Here is a 21,258-nt window from a genome sequence, read left to right as displayed (position 1 = left end):
AAATTTGAAATACACCAAGTAGTGGATATACAAAAGACACATGCATCTTTATGCAAGATAAATTCTAGGATGAACAAGGTCATCAACATTTTGAGACAGTGCACTGAAGTGTAAAACAATGGACTTGTATTTTGTTTAGGCTTTCAAAATTAATTATAAGTACACATATGTGAAGAGACATTAGATTAAATAATTTTTTCAGAATTGCATCTTGACCTTATCCTAGCTAACATTAAGATGGATTCTACCCTTGTGTGTGGGGGTTCCATCCCTATGTCTCCTCGATTAGGACTTGTTGACTGTGACACAATGCTATAGGACACATAATAAAATCTTATCAATTTTATATATTCTCTTAGTCCACTTCTAACTCCTCGTCCCTACAAAGCTAGAAAGAAAAGATTTTGACCATTTAAGGTTTTTTTAACTATATATTTTTTGTTTTGGGCTAGGTTGACATGTGTGGTCCATAGCCGAAAATACGCACATTTGGAAGCTAAAAGTAGGTTTATTTCTTAAGATATAAACTTAAGACCTACAACATAAATGTCTCAGGCTCAAATCATTAGTATGTTGTACGAACTTTAAAATTTTAGTCATCTTAAACGTTTTTCTTTATAAAATGTGTACTAAGCGATGAAATCCTCCCTTTATATATATATATATATATATATATATATATATATATATATATATATATATATATATATAATTGTAATATAACGTGATCCAAGTTAAATTATATTTTAACTCTAAAAAAGATCACATAAAAAATAGTGTGGCCTTTAAGAATGTAAGCATTTGGAATAGGTTTCAACCCTCTACAATATTATTTCAAAAAACAAATATATTACCTCAATCAAAGCTTAGGAGAAAAACAATAAAAAGATCACGTGAAATTAGCAACAAAGGCCAATACAACCTTTCTTCTCTTTCTTACTTCTTTTTGCTATTCTCTTTTTGTTTTGGGTTATTTCCCCTTAGGATGAAATCAGTCAAGTTTTCTATTCAAGTTATTTTTCTTTAGATTCTTTTAGCTGTAGTCAAAAAGGTCACACAAAAGATCATGCATGTGACCTCAAAAAAAAAATAAAAAAACATTTGGAAGAAGTTTCAACCCTCTACCATATAATTTTGAAATTACAAATTATGCTAAATGTTACTCCAACTAAGACTTTAAAAATATTTAAAATGACTGAAAAACCTAAGGATGTAAGTTAAATTAACTAATACGAAAAGCATTTTTTAACTTACACAACCCACTTCTCTACCTCCCTCCCTTCTGTCACAACGACATTACTCAAGTTTTAGGTAATCTTTTTGAAACTTTTTAGAAATTACAATTGAATTCTCTCTCTCTCTTAAATAAATTGACACTAAAAATAATTGTGTATCTCAATAAATATTCCCGTGGTCAAAATTTGAGACGTCTTTGTTAAAATTCTCGGATTGAAATCTTGAGGGAAGAGATGTGGATGGGAGATATGCGCTATCACAAGATGTGTAGCCAAAGCCTAATATGGCCTTTCAAATGACTTAAAAAATATAAAAAATAATTGCAATTCGCGCGAGTATTTTGATTATAAGTAAGATGTATAAATGATACAAATTAATTAATTACAACTCGATTTGTTTTTTTTTTTAAAAAAACTAAAATGACGTCTCGATGCATTATTATTATATTAAGTGAATTCTCTTAATGGACATATGACAAACATTCTACTAAAATGGCAGCTCCCATTGTCTGATTGTCACATCTTATCTCATCGAGTGTGTGAACTTGTAAGTGTGTGTTTTCTTTTCAAAAGAAAACCAATTGGAGAGAGAAAGGAAGTGGAAGTGGGCTTCTGTTCTTCCTTTTCTTGCTCTTTTTGGGGAGGGTGGGCAGCATCAATAGGCTAGGTTTGGGTTCAAATTTGACTTTTTAGATATAGGACGAGACAAATTTTAGCGACAATAATTTGCTCATCCACATTTCATCGATCATCGGAACTCAAAATTCATAAAATAAATAATCAATTTGATTTGCTTAGATCAAAACGATTAACCTTATTTTATTCATTTACTATATATCGTACTTGTTTAATTCTTATCTGACTTGCTTGAATCGGATGATAAGAATATATATATTCATTTTACTACTAAGCTAAAGATTGAGACCTATAGTATCATTTTCTACTCCCCCCCAAACACATCATTAATTTTTCTTACACTTCAATTAGATTTTTAATTAAAATAATTTTTAAGATAAAAATCAAGATCTTACTTATAAATTTATCAAGGTTTTTATAGTAAATTTGATTTTAATAGAGATTAAAATAAGGACTGACGCCTTGTTTGGTTTGCAAAATGGAATAAGATAAAAATAAAATGAAATAAAATGAAAATTTAAAAGGAGAGCTTGAATAAATAAACTGATAAATTCTATTTTCATTCTATCCCATTTTATTTTGTTCTTGTATATGCATCAAACATATAATGAGAACTATATATTTCTATCTCACACGATGCATGAGTCTCCAACTCTAGAATACATAATAAAATCTTTTAATTTTTATAAACTCTCTTAGTCCCCCTTCCAACTCCTTGACCCCACAATACTAAAAAAAAAAAGGAAAAGATTTTGACAGTTTAAGCTTATGTATGTATGTATGTATATTGTTTTTGGGATGGTTGTTGTCGCGACATTCTCTTGCGCGGGGCGGAAACACAACAGATGTGTGTTGCCTCGGGGTACGTGAACTGGAAAAAAGTAGATTTTTTAAAATAATATTTCCGTGAAAAAACATGATGTGATGGAGTTGCCACTAACCTTTTAGTGTAGTTAGAACACTTGATTACTACCCCGTTAGGGGTAGAATCGGTTTGCGCTACTAGAGTTGGGTTCGGGAGTTCGGTTATGTAACGGGAAGGTATTAGCACCCCCTACGCCCCCATTCTTTCGAACGATACCTAATTAATCGAAAATTACCCCAGAATAAATTTAATAAACCATAGAAAATTATTCCCTTTCAAAAATAAGAAAAAATGCACAAAATAAAGTACTATATAGGTATTTCCTCATAACCGGGGCATCTCATATTTCCTCAAAAATGTCTTTCTTGATTTTGCTATCATTTTTAGGAAATTTTTATAATTTTCCTGAATTTTTGAAATAACAAAAAATCAATTAAGGCAAAATCAAGAAAATCGAGACCAACAAATATATATATTTTGATTTTTTTTGAATTTTTTGTATTTTTCCTGATTTTTATAAGTCCACAAAAAATTTTAATCCTTAAAATATTTTTGTGAATTTTTGTATTCTTTTTGGTTTTTTTTTTAAATTATTTTTAACATAAAATATATTTTTTAGATGAGAAGCAATGAAAACGAACTTGGAAATATTTTTAGAAATTTTCCCAAATTTCCTTGATTTTTCTGTAAATTTTCTGAATTTTATTGAATTTTTGGGAATTTAAAAAGAATTAGTAGGTGTTTAAAAAAAATAAATGGAAGAAAAATCGGTAAAAACCGTTTCAAAAGGAGGTATGACTGGTCAAACAATGACCGGTTTAGAGAGAAGACTGGTTTTAAGGTTTGGGTCAAGACCATTGCCACATGTCCGCAGCGGTGTAAATGAGGGCATGTGGAATGGATTGCCCATGTGGCATTATCCTGAGCGTCTCTTGAAGGTGGGGATTGAGCGATTGAGAAGGAGCATTCACGGGTCATGAGGGCGGATGAATTTGGACCGTTGATGCAGAGAGAGAATCAGACAGCGGGAGATGACATTGCCTCTTGCATTAATTGCAAAGGAGACAAGGAGCCACGTGTTGCGTGACGTGCAGAGTGGATTGCCCACGTGGCATCATCTTGTGTGTTCAAAGAGAAATACAATCCAACGGTTGAGAGATGGCAGAGGCCAACATTAATGGCGATGGATAGGATGGCCACGTATCGCAAAGCGTGCAGGAAGGGTGTGGGATTTGAATGGGCGCCTGACATAGGGCAATCCTGTCCATTCAGGGAGACGTGTTGTGGATGGCCCAAATTTGGCCGCTTCAATCTTTTTGTTCCAATGGATGAGAAGAGGCCAGATGTCATGCCATGAACAGAGGAGCAGACGTCCATCATTGGAGCTGACATGAACAATCTCAACCGTTGGTGACGATTAGAGATCATGGGCCATGGGAACGCCTCGCACCCCCTTAATTGGATGGACCAAAACACGCCACGTCTTTCAATCCTACGGACCCGAGGCTTTTCATATTTAAACTATTTTTTTTTCTCTTTTTCATTTTTCACTCTCCCCTCTTCTGAACACTCTCTATTGCCACTCTCTGAATCCTTTTTCCTCTTCTACGAGTAGGTGTTCATTTGGAACCCTAGCCTATGCTCCTGCAACCCCTCCGATCGAGAAACCTAAGTCACCACCCTAAGTCTTTGGCTTTGCCTCTCCTCTTCTGTTGAGCCAGCAAAAACCCTAGCTCTTCACCCTCTACTTCTATTCTTCAACGAGGGTTGTCAGAAACCCAAATTCTTCTTTCTGTTCGTTCGAGTTCCAGATCTCCTTCTGAGGCTCCTTGGTCACTGAAAACCCCAACTCCCTTCGAAGTCTTCTTTCTAACTCTCTATCCGGCTTTGAAGGAACTTAATCTTCAAACACTTCACGATCTCAAATTTCTAAAGACCTAAACTTTCCTCTCCAACCCTAGGCTTCTTCTCTCAAGCTTCTTTGAACACCCCACGATCTTTTGAGATGTGAAGCTAGAGCTCGTGACTTGAACACCAATGGGTGTTTTCGGGAATAAGGTTGAACTCGGGGTCCGGGGATTGGTTCAATTAACCAGGATGTCAAAATCAAGATCGGAGGATGAGTTTTTTTTTTTTTCCCTTTCTCATTTTCTTTTATTTCCCCCTTTTTATGTGTGATCGATGTGTGTGAACTGAAAATGACACTGATTTGAATGTTGACTGTTCTTATATTCATTTCTGAGTTTTTAAATTCAAGAGTTGGATTTCATGCTTGGATTGGTTAGAGTTTCTTACCTAGATTAGGTTCTTAGGTTCAAAGGTTAGGGTTCATGAACAAGCTTGACTCGTTCGAACCCAGTGAGTGGGAAAAGGGTTGACTCGTGTGAGTCAACACTAGGTGAGTTGAGTGAACTCGGGTAAACCCGAGTGAGTGATGTGTTGCCAAACACGTGTGGGTTAGTTAGGTATGGGCTTTGATATAATTTTCAAATGGGCTCGGGCTTTGAGTCAAAAGTCAGGGGGGCTTTCGGGATTTGTTTAAAATTTTAGGTCTAGAGGTTAGAATTAAATGGGCTTGGGTAGTTTTATTTATTAAAAAAAAAAAAAACAAATGGGCTTGTTTCAAAAGGTTAGGATAGGCTAGGCTAAGGGTTGAAATGGGTTGGTTTTAAAAAGTTAAAATAGGCTAGTTTTAAAAAAAATAGGATGAGCTCGGCTAAGGGTTCAAATGGTTTGGTTTTAAAAAGTTAAAACATGATGGTTTTAAAAAGTTAGGATGGGCTGGGTTATTTTAGAAACTGGTTACTAGGCTTGGGTCTTTTTGAAATGAGGGTGAGGCCTTGTTAACTTTTTCAAATGAATGGGCTAGCATATCATTATTTTAAAAATAGGCCCACGATTTTTATTTTAAAAGTGGTTTGGGTTGTGGGGCTTTAGTTAGAGAGTTAGGCTGAGTGTTTGGGTCTAGAGAGTCCGGACTCAAGTCTGAGCTCAAACTCGGATGTGGGGAGACTTGTTTCCAAGACCCGAAGCCCCATTCAGGTTTGGGTAGCTTCTTAAGACTGGTTTAGACCCAAATTCAGATTCGGGTTCAAGTTGGACATCCGGAGATCCAAGGTTTTGACCAAAACTCATGATCGGGTCTGAGAGAGCTCAGGTTCAAAACCTGAGAGGATTGAAGGGCACCTGCATTCGATTTACATCCAACCTAACATCATATGAATCAAACAAGATAGGGTGGGGGGTGGGGGGGAGGGGACTTAGAGATTTCACCTTAGGCTTCCCTCTCCTCCACTCTTCTTCCAAGTGTCTGTCTGTGTATGAATTGGTGTCTAGTCTGGGTAGGCTTTCTTCTTTCTGTTTCTCTATTTTGGTCCTCCTCTTCTCTGGTTCCTCTCTACTCTCAGCCCCTCTGCCTTTTTGCTCTCTGCAATTTAGTAGAACCTCCTTAGTGCTCTCTCTTTCTAAATCTCTCTGATTTTTCTCAAATTCTGCAGAATTTCTCTACGCTTTCTAATTTTGTTCCTCTCTCAATTCTCACAGGGCGTTTCTATGCTTTTCGAGTGTTTTGCTACAATGCTGGACTCCTTATTTATAGGGAGTCTAGGGGGTCCTTTGACACCAAAATTGGTTGCCAGAATTCCCTTTAACAGCCTCTGACAGGGAATAATTCTATAATTATTCACACATGAGATTTTTTGCACTTCATTTTTGTTATTTCGAATTCCAGTTAACTGATTTCATGCTTCTTGCGTGCAAGTTAAACTGGTTATCTAGGTGGCAACTCTGGAATTGAGGGAAAGGCATCTTCATTATTGTATTTTTGTTTTTTATTTTTTCTGTAATGCATGTACCCTGGGTTGCTTCTCCCTGCAACTCTTGTTTTTAACATTATGTATTTCTTGTATGTAACCTGCATGTACCCCCGGGCTGCCCTATACTGCAACTACTGTCTGTACAACCTTATTGCATACATATATCACTTTACTTTTGTACCCTTCTGTCATATACTCCCGTATGTAAATCACTTTGTGTGCACCTCAATTGCACGTGCTTTCCCTGAATAAAATTTGTGCTGTGTGCACTTTTTAATTTTGACTTTGGGAGTTGACCAATTTTGACCCATTGTGTTTAAATAAAATTGACCTCAAATCTTGACAAAGTATGTGGTTTCAAAATAAGACACCTAATCCATAAATGAGAAACTCTATTGGGAACCTTAATCTTAAAACCTAAAGTTTATTTAAAGGTTTAAATGACTTAATAAAACTTGACTGGACCTTATTATATTTTATATTTTTTTATTTTGGCAAAACGACAATTTTTTGAAAATTAAAGAACTCAACTCCTAGTTCTAAGAATACTCGATTATGGGACCCGAAAATTTTTGAACACCTAATAAAAGAGACCAATTTGAAATTAACTAATAGAAGGGAACCCCAATCTAACATAGACTAATTATTGACTCAATTTTGGAAATGCGAGACTCAATACTAATTTTGAAATTAATCAAGTTGAAGACCCTTAATTCAAAAGGACTCAATTTTTAGGATTTTAAGACTCTATCTCTAATACCTAAGGGAAGTGGGTTTTGGAATTATGGGGACTTAACTAATAACAAAGATTAATTTTGCAACTAAAAAGAACTAATTATAAAAGAATTAGCTAAAATCGTCAAGGACTCTACCTAGCAACTTGTTCTTGGACTAAACATTTGCAAGACTCAATTTTGAACCAATTTTTTTTTTACATTTTAGGGGCTTGACTATCTGAAATTGAAAGAACTCGATTGAGGAATTAGGGTCTTAATTTTTGAAAAAGGGACCATTCAAGAATTGAGGTCAACTCTTGTTCTGCTGGGTTTCCTTGGGTTGGTTTGGTTAAAATTGGGATGTCTACAGTTGTCATGTGTAGTTCATAGTCTAAAATGTGTAGTGTTATTTCTTAAGATATAGACTTAAAACCTACAACATAGATGTCTTATGTTCAAATCATTAGTATATTGTACGAACTGTAACTTTGTAGTCATTTTAAATATTTTTTTTTTATAAAGTTTGAACTGAAAGTCTCCTTTTTTTAATTAATTATAATATGACATGATCCAAGTTATGTTATATTTTAATTGTCAGAAAGGTCACATAAAAATAGTGTGGCTTTAATAAATTAAGCATTAGAAATAAGTTTTAACCCTCTATAATATTGTTCTGAAAAAGAAATACAAGTGATATACTACCTCAATCAAAGCTTAGAAGAAAAAAAAAAAAAACAACAAAAATGATTTAACATTTTAAGGATGCAAGTGAAATTAACAACAAAGAAATGTAGTTAACCAACACAACCCTTCTTCTTTTTCTTTCTTCATTTTGCTCTCTATCTTTTTGTTTTGAGTTACTTCCTCTCCTATTAGGATGAAATTAGTCAAGTTTTTTATTTAAGTTATTTTTCTCAAGATTTTTTTTTTATACCAAATTCTAATTCTCTTTCTTAATTGATTACAATTTAACATATTAGGCACTAGCCCAGCCCATTTTCTCTATCATAATAATTTCTAATGGATTTTAGACGCATAAACCTTTTACAGTGTCTTAATATTTAAACTTAAGACCTATAATATAGATGTCTAATGCGCAAATCATTGGTATAATCTTTAAATTTTATTATTACATGTAGCAACTTTCATTGTAAATTTTCAACTGGGACAACATTAACTTTATTTTTAATTAATTATTATATAACACCACCCAAAGTTACATTGAACTCTATAGTCAAAAAGGTCAGACAAAAAAATCATGCATGACACCTAAAAAGAAAAGCTTTTAGAAGAAGTTTCAACCCTCTACCATATTATTTTGAAATTACAAATTATGCTAAATATTACTCCAATTAAGACTTTAAAAATATTAAATGACTGAAAAATCTAAGGATGTAAATTAAATTAACTAATACGGAAAAAAATATTTAGCCAACACAATCCCACCTCTCTACCCACCCTTTTGTCATGATGGCATTACTCAAAATTTTGGTTGTTCATTTTATCAAAACTTTTTAGAAATTATAGTCTAATTCTCTCTCTTTCTTTTAGATAAATTCAAATTAAAAATAGTTGTCCCCTAACGGCTCGTTTGCCTCAGCGAAATAGTTATTCCTTAAAAAACATGAAATATAGTTTAAATTTTGGAAATCAAGTGAATATTTATTGTTCCTTACATATTTCTAGTTATTTCATTCAACATGTAATAAGAAAGAAATAGATATCTTTTTGATGAAATTTGAGAATATTTATTCATTATCTATCCCTTATTATTGACTTATAAAATGTTTCACATTTTCATTTGCTTTATGGTAACAATATGATTTTTTGTATAATTAATTGTAACTAAACTAGAAAAACTTATCTATTTATGGAAATAGGCATTCCACAAACCAAATTTAACCTAAGAGACATTCCACCTATTAAAACTTAAAGACATCCTCTTTTTTTTTTTTTTTTTTTTTCTGGAAATTTTGAGTTTGACTCTTGAAAGGTACGAGAAGGAATATGAGATTGGGGATGAATGATACTACCCGATATGTAGTCCAAAAAATTTCACACTACATTTGAGTGTATGAATTTCGGGTCTTAAATTTAAATTTGAATAAATTAAAATAAAATTTAATATAATTTTATATTACAACTTATTCAAATCTAATACATATCTAAATCTAAAACCTTTTTAAATTAATTTTGAGGACTTAAATGGTTTTTTTTAAACAAGTAGAAGTTTTTCGTTTGAAAAAAAAAAAAAAAAAAAAAACAAATAGAAGTTCTAAAAGCATGAAATGAATGGAAAAGGGAATGGATATACGACAAACCTTCTGCCATAATGGCAGCTCTCATTGTCTAATTGCCACATCTCATTGAGTGTATGAGCTTTAGCTTTAAGAAAAAAAAAGAAGAAGAAGAAGAAAAGCTATAGGGGAGAGAGGGAGTGGAAGTGAGCTTTTCTTTTTCCTTTCTCTTTTTGAGTAGGTTGGGCAGCATCAATTTTTAGGTTTAGGAATTAGGACATCCACTTATCATGCCTATTATATTTTGGGTTCAAATTTAACTTTGTAGATGTAGAATAGAAAAATTTTAGTGTCAATAATTTGTTCATCCACATTTCATTGATGATCCTTTATATACCTCAAAAATATCCTCATTAAAGAGGAAGTCTAATTTTCAATTCTCTCATTAAAATGTCTTCCATAAATTCAAGAAAAGACCAAATCACCTACATTGATGGGGGCAATTACAAAACTACCCAAGTCAATGTTCATAAAGGCTAGATTGATTCACGCCAACGCAATAATGCGCTCATAAATGTCATATCACATAGGGTCAAACTCCACTAGAAGAGGGGCGTGCAGAAGAGGTAAAGACATCTCATTCATACTCATTCTTTTACTGTTACAATTAGCCTCTCAACAAAGTCCCTTACTTAGACATTGGAGCGATCCCCCGAAGTACACCCCGGGTCCTCTAAACCATCCTTACCTTCTATCTTTTAGGTGGTTGTGATCGAGGAACGTCTCCAAAGATTGTTCAATCTCATTCAGCAACAGTTGGCGCCATCTGTGGGAACTTCTTGAGAGGTTTTTCTTTCTCAATCTTTGAATCATGACCACATCAAATAACTCGAGTCAGAGCCTCCTATGGGTGATCAGTCACCCTAGTCCATACACTCTGCACCAGCCGACCATTCCAGCATGACGAGAGGTGACTTCCTTCCTTTCTAGAAAATGATGGAAGGCATGTTCAATATGGTCCTACAACAAAAGGATTATAAGGAGCTTGTTTCCCACCCTAAGCAAACAGATCCTGTGTCACATGAAAAGGCTGCAGTCCCACAAGAGATCGATGAAAAGGCAGACCTCGCAAAGAAGGTGGAGGATGCGAATAGAGTGGGAATCAACGAGCAATTATCAAATGAACTGGAGGAAAGATTCAAAATATTGATAAGCTTGAGAAGATGATGAAGGAGACTCGCAGCAACACATCCTTTAAGGAGTCCTTTCTGAAGTCTATTGACTTTTTGAGTCTGATCTCTGTTTTGATGCTGACAAAGTACAAGTATCTTATATATGTTTAAGTATGTGAACATGTCTAAATTACAGCACACATAAGATCAAGAGACTTGGATGTCAGAAGAAACTCCAAGATAATATGTGTCTAGCGAGTAAGAAGATTAAAGACATTTAATTTTAATTGTAAATGCATTTGGGTTTTATATTTGTGGGTCTATAATAATGGTCTGTAATAGTTTGCATATCATGCATGATAGGTTTATGCTCCATGACCATAGATTGACCTTAGGACCCCATGGAAATAAAGAAAAGTCCCTTTGGCTAAAATGTCACATTTATATAAATAAGGATAAAACATAGGGTCAAAATTAGGTTTTTGAATGGGTCCGGTCGACCGAACCTGTAACGAGCCAAAAAATAATGATATTTAAATAATAAAGAGGGAGAAAACTGGAAACACTAACAGAAGGAGGCTGTGCGTTCGTCGACGACATTGCATTTTGAATATAATAACCGAGGAGATTTTCTCATGGCCTTGTCGACAAACACAGGGGATTTGTCGACGAGGGTACAAGAGGGTCTCAATGACGAGGGCAAGTTTCGTCGATGAGAAGATACCGAGAGAGGAATTTTTGAAATCTGAAATTCGTCGACAAGGGTGCAGGTTCGTCGATGAACTTTCTACAGGACTCGTCGACGAGATGACATAGCTCGTCGATGAAGGCTGCAATATAAATAGTGCTAAACTCATTTTCTTGCGCAGAAATCTCACCGAAACCCTCATCTCTCTCTTTCTCATACGGATCCACCTCCATCTCTCTTCGATTTCGGCCTCGTCAGTTGTCGGATCGATGATTTGAGGCCACCACGACGCTCCTAGTGGAGTTCTTTTCAAGTCTACTAGGGCGGATCGTCGGTGGGATCGAGTCGAATTTCTTCTCAAAACCAGGGTAAGGCCTTTTAGTCAATTTTTGGCCTTCTGGCAGTTGTAGGAAATGATGTAGGCAAAAAAATATTGATATTCTGTTCTGGCGAATGTTGTTTTCAGGGTGTTGAGTGGAGAACCTTGCAGGTGTAGGACCCATTACAGTAAAGAGATTTTAGCAGAAATCAGGTAAGAGAAATATGTTATGTTAGGCAGTTCTAAAATGATTTTCAGTATGGAATGTATATTTTTACCAGGTTATTATTCATAGTAGAATTTTATATAGTTTATTGATTATGAATATTATGTTTTAAATTACTGTGTGGCTTGAGAATATAAATATAGTACATAAACATGTTTTACAGTATTTTTAGGGTATGTTTTACAGAATATACAGTCAGTGGATATGTTTTACAATAAATTCAGCATACCATGATTATATAGTTACAGTACTATGACATACAGTTTCACAGTTCAGTTTAGAGATACAGTTGATACAGGTACAGTTTATTACAGCGTTATCGTTGATACAGTTATTTCAAAATCATGGTAAAACAGTTAGTTGTATATAATAATATATTATATACTATCAAACCCTGTTGGACCATACAGTAGAGCACGGTACCGTAACTACAAATATTCATTATATAGAGTGTAACCACCTATTCAGATAATACGTGGTAGTAGGTCGATCGTGCCTAGACGTGGACAGACTCTCCATTAGATATGGGTGGAGGAATGGCCGATCTGACTGAGAGAGTATAGTGGTTTACCCTGACCGACCAATTAGCATAGATCCCGCCTACGGGCCGCATAACTCTGTCATGAGGGGTTAAATCATGACACACAGTTATCCACAGGGAAGTTTTTAGTTATTATTATGTATATACAGATTTACAAAGACAGAAAATATACTAATATATATTAGAAGTATTTTGAGTAGAAACCTAAAGTACATATATGTTAAGCAACAGAAAAAAGGTGATGGTTGATATTACTGGTATTGTATTTACAGATTCAGTGATACATGATTATATAGTAATACATTTTCACAGTATTGTAACTCATTTGTCACACACTAGTAATAGCATATTTCGTCTTACTGATCGTTGGCTCATCCCATTACTTTAACATTTTTCAGATGTCCAGGTAAGTGAGCAAACTAGGCTCGCAGATAAAGGGGCCTCAGTATTGCCCTGACAATAAAAGGAGTATTTTTGTATAGCCCTAGCTAGTTGAGTGTATTTTAGGAAACATTCATATATGTATATTTTAGGGAACATGTTAGCACTCTGGTATTGTATATATAATTATATATGGTCATGTATATTTGAGTTCTGCTTATCGTTGCTTAGGTTGATGATTGAGTTTAATTCAGTTTTGGTACTAGAGTATTATAAATGTTATAGTATATAGTATAAAAAAAAAACCAAGTTAAATAGCAGGTCGTTACAAAACCCTTTTGGTAATAATTAGCTTGGTTAACCGAATACTCTGTGGCTAAAAAGTCAAAATGTTGACTAAGTCACGGCTGAATGAACCATTGGCAGTATAAATGCCACGGTTGATCGAACCAGTTAGAAGTCAACATGTTGACTTCGCTTGGTCGACCGTTCTGCTTTTGAACGTATCACCCCTTGTCGACCGAAGCATAAAAAGTCTGACACCCTAACAACCTGGTCGACCGTTTGTGTAGTTCAAATTGGACACGATCAACCAAACCATATGAGTGGTCAACCGAACCTTAGCTATGGTCGATCGAACCTAAGAAGGGTCCAAAATCACCTTTAGACAGTTGACCATTTTCGTAGTTCAAAATTGTCACGATCGATCGAACTTATTAATGTGGTCGACTGAACCTTGTACATGGTCGACCAACCCACAGATTTTTACCGTGGTTAACTGAGGTTAAAATTAATTAAACCCCATTAATCTTTTTCAAAAAATACCTCAATGTCCCCAATGACTATTTTTTCATGAATATCTATAAATACTCTCTCATTTGTCTTAATTAAAAGAACAATAGCAAACATCATTAGTAAAAACTCTCCAAATTTTTTTATACTTATTTTGGTCAAATTCTTTCAATCTTTAAAACCATACTTCTCATTCTCCTTACACTTTGATTTGAAAAACTATTTTTGAGGAGAATCGTTTGTTATACTCCTTGGTTGCAAACTAATTGCAAATTGAAAGGGAGTTTGATTTTTGATTGTTGTGCACATTTCATACATCTTCTTGGAGCTTACAACTCTCTCATTTTGCATTATCTGAAATTGATTTTTAGAGAGTAAGCTAAAATTTTTTCCATTCTATTTTATTCATAAATATTATTCGGGAAAAACTCATTCTTACTTCCGAGTCTTGGTATCCTTGTTGCCAGATTCAAGGGCTTGCTTGTGCTATTTGATAAAATATATTTTTTCAAGCTTGAATCCCTAATCTTGGTTGTGCTTAATCTTTGAAAAATATTTTTTGAGATATTTGCATAGAAGTTCAAGGTCCTTTGATTATTTTTTGTTGAATATATTATCTTGAATCAAAGATATCACTCTCATGTATATATAATATATACACATTGGTTGAGAGTTGACATATAGCTGGACCTTATCTCACTTCAGCATAAATCCTTATCATACGTGAGTATATTGAGCATGTTGTTGTACATATCTGCTTAGTGTAAGAAGCATTTGTTTGTACTAAAAAATTATTGATTATTTGTTGTATTCCCTATGGGTGGTCGGAAGAGGGAGACTAGCATTGTGAATAGTCCCGTATTGCTCTAACTCGATTAGGAGAGCACTGGACTGGTTTAGACCCGGTTAGGAGAATTAGGTGCACCATCCTGATAAGGTGTTGTAAACAATATTGTCGCTCCACCCACAAGTGAGCAACTTTGGGGAATCCTATTACTTGTGAGCTTGAGGCGGGGACGTAGGCAGTATTGGCCGAACCCTGATATCATATTGTGTGTCATTTTTTTGTTTCTCTGCACTATTTAATTTCCGCACTTAATTTCCGTCACATGTATGCTTATATCTGATTTTCTTATATGCTGTGCGTGTGTTAAACTTTGAATGATTGAGAAATACTGAGTCTAATATAACTGTTTAATTTATCTACTCAATTTATTGTGGTGGGTAATTGGCATATGTTTAGAAAGACCGCAGGTTGAGATATACTGCCTGCTGATTCATATTTAACCTAGGAAAAATTTTTAATACCCAATTCACCCACTCTTAGGAATACACCAATTCCAAAAATTGGTATTAGAGTTTCGTTACATAGACTTAAACGTTTCTTCAAAAGATCGCAATGGCTTAAATTGGTGTATTCCCATACGGCGAGAGATGGTCACTTACTTGACCTCCATTGTTTTATAGTGTAAACTACACCCACTGTAAAATTAGAATGAGTGTTTTTATAAAATCTATGGACTGGAGGGCCTGGCAAGTGATTGTTAAGGGAATTCGTATGCCTTTGAATGAAAATGATACTAACTTAATGCATGCAAATTCAATTGCCATGGACATGCTATGTTGCGCTTTAGATTCTAACCTTTTTATTGAGATTATGGCATGTAAAAGTGCAAAAGATATATGGGATGAGCTGGAAAGGATATATGGAAAAACCTAGGAAAAAGAGACCACCACTCCGGAAATGTCAAACTTAAATGTTCAAGAGGTGGTAAATCATATGCTAATAGCATTGGCTGACGATGAGGTATATGATTCCCATCCTCCCTCAATTGATGATTGATCTATTGAATATTGTGATACATCATGTGTTGAACCATCTATTGAATTTTGTGATAATATTTTTGATGATTCATGCGATACTTATTGTGGAAAATCTTGTGATGAATCATATGATGAATTATATGATGAAAGCATGTCCTCATATGAAGAACTAGAAAATGTTTTATTGAAAATGCATAAGCTTCTAGTAAGAATGTCTAAGAAGAAAACATTTCTGATAAATGTGAATAAAAGGATAGCAAAGCAGTCAAGGGAAATAAGAGAATTTTATGCTAGTTTGGAAAAGAAAATATTAAGAGAGTTGTGAAAATTATCTGTTTGGATGGAAAGATTCAGGATGATCCTTCAATCAAAAATGAAAAGAATAATCATAACAAACCCTTCAGATTTAGAAAGAGAAATATTTTCAAAATGGGTTCATGTTTTGTTCATCATACCCATAGTCATGCCTCGTCATGTAAAAATGAAACAAATAAGCAAGGTGCCAGAGGCATGGACAAAGAAATGTTATGGGTAGTTAGGTAGGCAAACCTCTCAGGACCTAAGGAAAAATGGATTCCAATAGGAATTGCAAAATTATTTTAAATCCTTCCTTAGTTCCTAGGATTAGGGATTGTGATGACTAATGGCCTGGGGAGTGGTATGTGCTTAAAATGTAAAAAAATTAGTATATGCATCTACAAATTTTTACATACAAAGAATCCGACATAATTAAACCAATGTACAAATTGGAGCAAAATATCCAACCTGAACGTAATACATAAATATTAAAATGATTGGTTAAAATATGAAAAACATTGGCTAATGCAAGCATGATAAATACACTTCTAAATGGACAGGGCATCTTTGATTGGTAAATAATTTCAAATGCTTAACTCAATACTTAAATATAAAAAACTTAAGTTAAGCAACTATTGTCCATTGCACAAAATTGAGCTTTAGGGAATTCATCTTGATATATATCATTCTTCTCTAAAGACATTCTTTGAACATAAAGACCTCAATCAAAAACTTAGTTATCATTTCGGACATAAGCACTGACCTTTACAAATTCCTATTCTACCCAGTGCTTAATTTAAAGACATCCCTCTTGAATCAAATTAGAGGCATTTTTTTTAAAGGATTTAAGTTTTATTATTAAATTAAAATGTTCTCTTTGAACCTTAAATATAAAAATCCTCTGTTTTGATGCATTATCTCCTCCATAGGAAATCCTTACCAAACCACGATCATATTCGGTAAGGTTTCTCCCATTTCTTGGGTCATATCCATGCTCATAATTATAATCATGGCTAAATGATACTTTCCATCGTTCAAAGAGCATGTTCATGAAATTTGCATACTCCTAAATGCTCTTTGGTAAGAAGGGTTGGACATATTTACTAGCACGAAAACATTTTAAATGATGTCCTGCTTCTTTATGAATGCTTTTCTGAACTTAAAGGAAATTTAGTCTTTAAGAGTATTCATTCAAATTCTCTTCACTAGCTCGCAAACTTTATATAAAATCATTTAGAGCTTCATCTTCATGAATTAAGTTAAATAGCTAATATGATTGCTATAGGCTTCAATTTAGATGATGGAACAGAATTCATAGAAACCTATGCACGAATAGTAAAAATTCAAAGTCATTCTAAAAAATATTGTTATGACTTTTTGGTCCTCTAAGCCCATGCTTTCAAAGTCAAGTTCAAGTCATTGAAAACCTTAAGAATCCTAGGCTAAGAATTTGAAGTATTGAATAAGATAGCATGTAACGACCTGCTATTTAATTGGATTTTTTTTTTATACTGTAAAATTTACAATGCTCTAATACCAAACTGGATTAAACCCAACCATCAACCTAAACAGAGAGAAGTGGAAATCAAATAAACATAACCATGTATAATTATATACAATACCAGAGTGCTAAAAGGTTCCTCAAATTATACATATAAGACTGTTTCCCAAAATACCCTCAACTGGTTAGGGCTATACAAAAATACTCCCAAAAATACTCACTCTACTTTTAGGGCAATGCTGAGGCCCGTCTATCTGCGAGCCTGATCTGCTCGCCTACTTGGATTACCTGAAAAATGTTAAAGTAATGGGATGAGCCAATGCTCAGTAAGACGAAATATGCTATTACTAGTGTGCAAAAAATGAGTTACAATACTGTGAAAAACTATTACTATATAATCATGTATCACTGAATTTATAAATACAATACCAATAATATCAACCATCCCCTTTTCCCTATTGCTTACATATCCTAACTTTAGGTTTCTACTCAAAACACTTTTAATATATATAAGTATATTTTTTGTCTCTATAAATCTGTATATACATAATAATAACTGAAAACTTCATTGTGGATAACTGTGTGTCATGATTTAACCCCTCATGACAGGGTTGTGTAGCCCGTAGGTGGGATCTACCTTGGCTGGCCGACCGGGGTAAACCACTATACTCCCTCAGTCAGATTGGCCATTCCTATACCCATATCTGATGGGGAGCCTGTCCACGTCTAGGCACGATCGACCTACTACCACATATTATCTGAATTGGTGGTTGCACTCTATACACTGAATATCTATAGTTACGATACCGTGCTCTGCTATATGGTCCAACAGGGTCTAATACTATATAATATATTAATATATACAACTAACTGTTTTACCATGATTCTGAAATAACTATATCAACTATGACGCTGTAATAAACTGTAACTGTATCAACTGTATCTCTGAACTGAACTGTGAAACTGTATGTCATAGTATTGTAACTGTATAATCACGGTATGCTGAATTTACTGTAAAACATATCCATTGGCTGTATATTCTGTAAAACATACCCTGAAAATACTGTAAAACATGTTTATGTACTATATTTATTTTCTCAAGCCATACAGTAATTTAAAATATAATATTCATAATCAATAAACTGTATAAAATTCTTCTGTGAATAATAACCTGGTAAAAATATACATTTCATACTGAAAATTGTTTTAGAACTGCCTAGTATAGCATATTTCCCTTACCTGATTTCTACTAAATCTCCCTACTGTAACAAGTCCTACACCTGCAGGGTTCTCCACTCAATACCCTGAAAAAAACATTTTTCAGAATAGAATATCAATATTTCTTTGCCTACATCATTTACTACAACTGCCAGAAGGCCAAAAATTGACTAAGAAGCGTTACCCTGATTCTAGGAAGAAATTTGACTCGATCCACCAACGATTCACCCCTGCAGACTTGAAGAGAACTCTACTAGGAGCGTCGTGGTGGCCTCAAATCGTCGATCTGGCAACTGACAGGGCGGAAATTGAAAAAAGAAGGGGGAAGGGCCATAGAGAGAAAAAAAGAGTCTTCGCCGAAATTCCTGCGTAAAAACTGAGTTTAAGCACTATTTATATTGCGGGATTCGTCGACGAACCATGTCATCTCGTCGATGAGTCCTGTAGAAAGTTCGTCGACTTGCACCCTCATCGACAAATTTCAAACTTCCAAAAATCCTCTCTCGGTATCTTCTCGTCGACGAAAACTTGCCCTCCTTCTGTTACTGTTTCCATTTTCTTCCCTCTTTATTATTTAAATATCATTATTTTTTGGGTCGTTACATAGCAAGAGCGCACAACTCAGGGGGAGCACTTCTCTTTAAAATTTTAACCCTAGATAATGCTCTTATAATCATACTACATGTCTATAAAGTTTTATGAACAGCATTGCAAATGACTATCCATAATACATTAAACAAATTAAGTTTTCTTGATAGATAGCTTCTAGTTTATGAACTGTTGATTGAAATGCATGCTTGTATGGAACGCCCACTGCATGACTAATGCAGTTTCTTATATATTGCATGCTGGTAGTGGATATAGGTTCTCGCATGCTTAACCTGAATTATAAATTGCTTGTTTGAACCTATCAGGTACTGGTTTTATGGAAAAAAAAGTCCAATTTACAGACGACATGCTGCCGAAATTTTGAAAAGTTTTCCCAAAATAAAATCATATACAAAGATGATTATGATAAAATAAATGATAAAATATTTTTGAAAGGATGAGTGAAAACTAAAAATAAATTGAATGTTAAACTTCAACATGGCATAATCATCAAATGTTTAGAAATGCTAAGATCCATCCCTATAGGAAGAGCATAAATGACTTATATGCATCACTTTCGTTTATTGAAATATTAAGGTTCTTTAGAAAACCTTGAACATTATATCCAACACTTAAAGTTTCATAATCTGATATGGACTATTCTTGGTTTATGAGCATCATATCATGCCTAAATATCACTTTTCTGATGCATGTGTGAATTATAAGGATAATTATACTATTTGCAATTTTTTAAATGAATTAATCAATATCCAGTATAGTTATGATAAACTATTTAAGAATGTTATACTCTTAACATACTTAGTGAAATTAATCTTGATGAGTATAATTGGTTTATTTCATCTAAGCACTTATTCAACTTGATAGGGGGAGCATCCAAAAATTAAGATGCCTATCATATTATGCTCACAAATTTTTGCTTAGATCAGTTCTTGAATTCATTGTGGTTTGTGTGTAAAAGTGATGTTTTTTTTATTGAAAATCATAATCAGAAATATATTGCTTAGCCACAATGGTTCTTCTTTGCCATATGATCCTACATTTGAATGTTAATATTTTCTTTGGATCCATATGTGTTGGCCTTACAAGGCTTAATATTCCTTAATATCCTGTTTTAATGCTAACAAACAAGTAGATCTTAACATGCTTTGTTTAAGTGTTGTATTTTCAGGACTCAATGATGAATGCAAGGTTAAAGATATCATGAATGCTTGTACTTCAAATATGGATGATTATATCAAGCTTGAAGCATGGATTAGAACTTGAAGTGATCAACATGAAAAGCTTAAAGATCAATGAAGCTCAAAATCTAAAACAATATTAAAGGATCAAGAGGGATAAATCTTGAAAGCTCACTTCAAATTCAGGATCATTGAAGCTCAGCAAAAGAAGATCAAGAGAACTTAGAGCAAAGAAGAATCAAATGAGTCTTTAGGGCAAGCTTTGTAAGTACATCAAGTTTATTCAAATATGATTTTTCATTTTGAAGCTCATTAGGCAAAGAGACTAAGAGACCTTAGTTTAGGTCTTGGAACATACTTTTTCAAAGCTAAACAAGTTAATATTCCAAGATAAATTAAGCAATGAAGAGATAAATTAAAAATGTCTTAAAATGAGAAATGACTGGTTGACAGAAGATTGTCTTTCTATGGACAGACGACTGTCATATTAAAGGACTTAAACAAGTAGGCAGAAACAGGACAGACTATTGTCAGGTACTTGACAGACGACTGCCAGTGACAATTGAGATGACTGGGTGTGTTTTGCCAGCCGACTGCCACTCTTCTATTTATTTTTAAAAAACTTAGTTGTTCAGTGACAGACGACTGCCACCTTGATAACAGACGACTGCCACCTTACTATTTGTGAAATATGTATTTGAGATGCATGGACAGACGACTACCAGTGACCGCACAGTTGTCTGGATTGCGGTAGATTTCAAAATTCTCAACAATTATATTTTTGAAATTTAAATTACTCGAGGTCCAAATTAATATAAAACTTGGACCCTATTCCAAGTAAACTTGGGGAACAAGTAAGAAACCTTTTTACATCTATAAATACCCTTAAGTTACATTGATTTCAAAACCAAGAGAATACCAAGAAATTAATTCAGTAATCAAATTTCTCTCAAGCATTCTGAAATTGCAAAAGCTCACTATTGCTCACATCTTGCACGAAATATATTG

This window comes from Malania oleifera, chromosome 10 (genome assembly GCF_029873635.1).
Source record: "Malania oleifera isolate guangnan ecotype guangnan chromosome 10, ASM2987363v1, whole genome shotgun sequence".
NCBI lineage: Eukaryota > Viridiplantae > Streptophyta > Magnoliopsida > Santalales > Ximeniaceae > Malania > Malania oleifera.
The sequence above is the reverse complement of the archived record's forward strand: the minus strand, read 5'-3'. Positions refer to the sequence as shown.